This window comes from Monopterus albus, unplaced genomic scaffold, assembly GCF_001952655.1.
Source record: "Monopterus albus unplaced genomic scaffold, M_albus_1.0 scaffold225.1, whole genome shotgun sequence".
In the NCBI taxonomy this organism is placed as follows: Eukaryota; Metazoa; Chordata; class Actinopteri; order Synbranchiformes; family Synbranchidae; genus Monopterus; species Monopterus albus.
This window is the reverse complement of record NW_018128105.1, coordinates 12,985-16,965: the sequence shown is the minus strand read 5'-3', so window position 1 is coordinate 16,965 and position 3,981 is coordinate 12,985. Positions and strand designations below refer to the sequence as shown.

Here is a 3,981-nt window from a genome sequence, read left to right as displayed (position 1 = left end):
TACACCATCATGTGCTTCTTTTTCTCCTTCCTCCCATCCTCTCTGGTCCACAAACCATCTCAAGCATGTTATTCTCAGTCTTCTTCAGTCTCTGCCTGCTTCTCTTACTTCCTCTTTCTCTCTGTGTGCACCTACAGGATATCTCACTTTCTCTTTCCCCCCTCCTTCTCTTTTGTCTTCATCTCCTCTGCTCTTTCGACTCCCTTTCAATCAGTAACCTGCTGATCTTGGTGACATTTTTCTAAAAGCCTTACCAGTCTGAAAACAGAGGAGCAATGCTTTGGTTTCTGTTAACATAGCGAGGTCACATTCATTAAAACATACACTGCAATAGTGAGTCTTTAGGATGCACTGTAGAGCGTAGAATTCAGCCTAGCCACATATTGCAATACAAGAATGTAAGTAGTAGTCGACATCTGTTTTCTTGCCTGACCTGATGTTCACTAGGGTTAGCTACACTAGCCATTAGCCACAATTACACTCTAATCTACAGAACAAGAGAAATATTTTCATAAAAAACTAAATGGTTGAAAACAGTTTTTGTGAATTTACATACCCAGGAAGCAAAACTATGATCAGCTAATTGTACTTTAAGTGCGGTAAAAGTATTCATTATGCAGAAACATGCCTTTCTAAATGTTGCATTATTATAGACTACATGTGATATTATTGGATTACAATTATTGATGCTATATTATTGGACCAAATACTTAATATACTGCTGAGTAGTTTGTCATTTGCTTTTGCAGGTAAACATCTGCAGAGCTTTTGTCTAAAACACATGTAACGTAATAAAAAAATACAATATTTTCATTTGAAATATAGTAGACCATAAGTATATGGTAACACAAAAGTGCCAGTGCCTCAGAATTATAGTTAAGTACAGTACTTGAGTAAATATATTGACTACGTTCATTGTTTTTTGTAAACCAGAAGTGAAAGCTTTGACACACTGTGCCACCACAGGACCATTGTTTCAGTATATCAGTGAATTAATTCATCCTGGTCATATCATGCTGTCCATTCACAGCAGGCCCATGTGTACTCGCCTTTCCACCACGAGCCCCTCTCCATGCAGGCGGATGTGGCACAGCTTCACAGAGACGCGGCAGCTCTGTCCATTCACCGCACACTGGCCTGTGCAAAACTACAAGGAGCCATGAGCACGAGAAAAGAGCCCTGTTTTCTTATCTGTCTTTGATTTGTAAATACCTCAGTGCGACAACTTCCAGGCTTGTATCTTATAGCCATCAAACATTTACATAAGAAAGTTGACAAAGGCTGAAAGTGCAGAGGAGGCCTTGCAACAAAGAGGGCCATTTATAGTGTACAGTCAGAGAAACAGAAAGGGAGGGTAGGAGGAGAAGCTGGGAGGAGAGTTGAATTAATGAATTAAAAATGCTCTAAAACATTTGGGTTTATATAGAGAGGCATGCAGGGGGTCCTGGAGGAGAGGACGGCACGGGCTTCTTTAACTTCTCTTTGAGCAGACACACAGGACTCCCTCGCCGCTGCTCATGCATGGAGACGTACTAGCTGTGCTCATCTGATTACATAATGACCCAGTAACAGGGAGCTGGAGCCGGTGCCGCCAGTACCACAGTGCTGGGAGACGCCGACCGACCGCTGGGTAATCCTCATCCAGGCCTCTCCTCTAACAGGCATTTTATCCGAGAGTGTTTCCTTTTTGAAGTAAAGGATGAAACTGATGTAGAAGGACTGCATAAGAAAATGTGATGTCAGCAAGTGCACATCATACAAAACCCCAGAAAAAACCCTTTTCTTTTGTCTGTCGTTTCTCTGAGACAGACAGAGTTGTGTGTCACTGTGTACAGGACAGTGAAACCAATTCAGTCTTCAGGTCTCTAAGCTGTGGTCAAGGTGAAAGGTAAGAGACAAACATTTTAAAACCAGTGTCTCATCTTTATATTGTGTAACTACTGCTTCTACTTGTCAAGATAGCAGAGAGGTTTTGAATTGAAATATGAAAATAATGTGCAGCTCTGACAGCGCTTTCTAAGTGTAGGTGTAATCACTGTACTTTAATTAGTTCTTTGTTATTTATTATACAATTCAATATCAACAGATGTGCTCAACTAAAGAGCCTCATAATATACTTATAAGGACAATGAGTATGTTTTGATGGATTTATCTTATCTTACTCTAATCTTTTATTTACTTTCTTGTTGTTTTCCTATAATACTTCATCCTCCCATGATGCACTTGTTCTTAGATTTTTCTTTTCTCCCTATGATATTTACTAGTTTTACTGTGGGAAATATTCAGAGGAAACACTACATATCCTTGTTTAATACTGTTTGTGGTTAACATTCAAACAGGTGCTCGGTCATGAGAAAAGTAGTGACACGTTTACAGGAATATTTGTAATGCATGTAACAAAAAACATAGTTCTGCAATATTTAAGTACAGAGTTTAGCTAAGTTTCCATATTCGCTTTTTATCAGTTTCTACTTTCAGTGTGACAAACATTTAGATGCAAAAGGAAAACATTGGGATAGCTGCTGCAGTTATGTGAGAAGTAGCAGTTGTACTGTAGTAAGTTACTCATAGTAGCAGCAAATATCAAAAGATGTGAATGAAATGCAGAGGAAAGAATTTTAACTCCAAGTCTATGGGCAACCCTGGCTATGAAACATTCAGTCACAAGGAGTCACTGATGCATCCTCATCAGCGCCACAGTAGCAGGAGAACAGATTTACAGCAGAGATAGGTCACTGGCTGCTACCGACTTGAAAGAAGACAGTAAAAGTAAATGATTGCCTAGTGGCCATCAGCTGCTTTCCATGGCTTAATTTAGCCCAGTGTCATAACTCTTCAGCCAGTAATTCATGGCAGAGGAAGAGAAGACTAGTGGTTTGGGGAAGTGTTAGATTCAGAATGAGGCCTGGACAGTCAGCTGGGCACAGAGACACTGAGACATATGCCTCATCACCATGGTTACTGATCACTGCTACTTCCTGTTGTTACTGTAAAGTTACTGATTGCAATATAGGACAATGTCAACACAATACAAATACATTAAATGTGGACGGTAAATTTAGATATTGTAGATGGGCAATTAAATTATATGCAGGGGGAATTTATTTATTTATGCTTTCATTCTGTTGCTCCTCCAAACATCAGATAGAATGTAGGTGGATGCTGAATGGCTTGCTTGGTGGTCAAACAGCAGCTGAAGCCCTCTCTCTCTTTATGCTTTCTGAAACCAACAATCTGCCAGTCAGCTCCACCTTACATAGTGACCATCAACCAGCTGTGTGGACATGAGAAGGACCTCACGTTTGTTTACGGTTCATATGTACAAGTGAGTACAACTCGCTGGATGCACCCAGTGAGTGACTGCTCAGCTAGTGAGTGGTCTTATCTCAATTTAAACAACGTTTGTCTTTCACCCACTTCAGTGAACCACTCTTCACATTTCATCGTGTTCATTTTTTGGATAAACTGGAGGTTTAAGTGTTATTTTTCAGGGATGCCAGAAACGCTAATTTTTGTATTGGACAGGTTCATGCTAAAAATGAATAAAGACAAAACTCATTTGGTTACTTGGAAAAAGCACCACAGAGCTGAAAACTCATTTAAAACGTCCAAGTTTAAAAATACATATGCTGGTAAAGCCCCCCAAATAAAGTTACTTTCTCTTTGGCCTCACTTGCACCTGACAGCGATAAGTGGAGTTTCCATCATTTGCAGTGTAAATAAAAAGACTGACGCAGCAGTAACTCATTTGTATGTCAGTGTGCGGTGCTCAGTTCGGCTCCGCTCAGTTTGTATTTTTATGGTCTTGTGTTGGCTGAGCAGATCTCGACTTGGCACAGCCTGTGTTAATGTTTAGACAGTGCCCTCAGTCGGCTTCAGAGGCTGCTGTGGTGTGGACACTGTTCGCGGTGTTAGGTATTTTTAGTCAGATAGAAATTAGATAGATACTTTATGTATTAGAAATGTTTAGTGGAGATAGGA

The 3,981-nt window shown here is 40.2% G+C and overlaps 1 protein-coding gene across 1 annotated transcript in view; it reads left to right on the top strand.

Annotated features, from left to right (window-relative positions):
• Nucleotides 1–1,318: 1,318 nt before the first annotated feature.
• Nucleotides 1,319–3,981, top strand: part of kcnj10a (potassium inwardly rectifying channel subfamily J member 10a) — a 10,970-nt gene continuing 8,307 nt past the window's right edge. The window contains exon 1 of the mRNA XM_020619748.1: nt 1,319–1,888. The gene's annotated coding sequence lies outside the window, so the exon portion shown is untranslated. The remainder of the gene's footprint in view (nt 1,889–3,981) is intronic.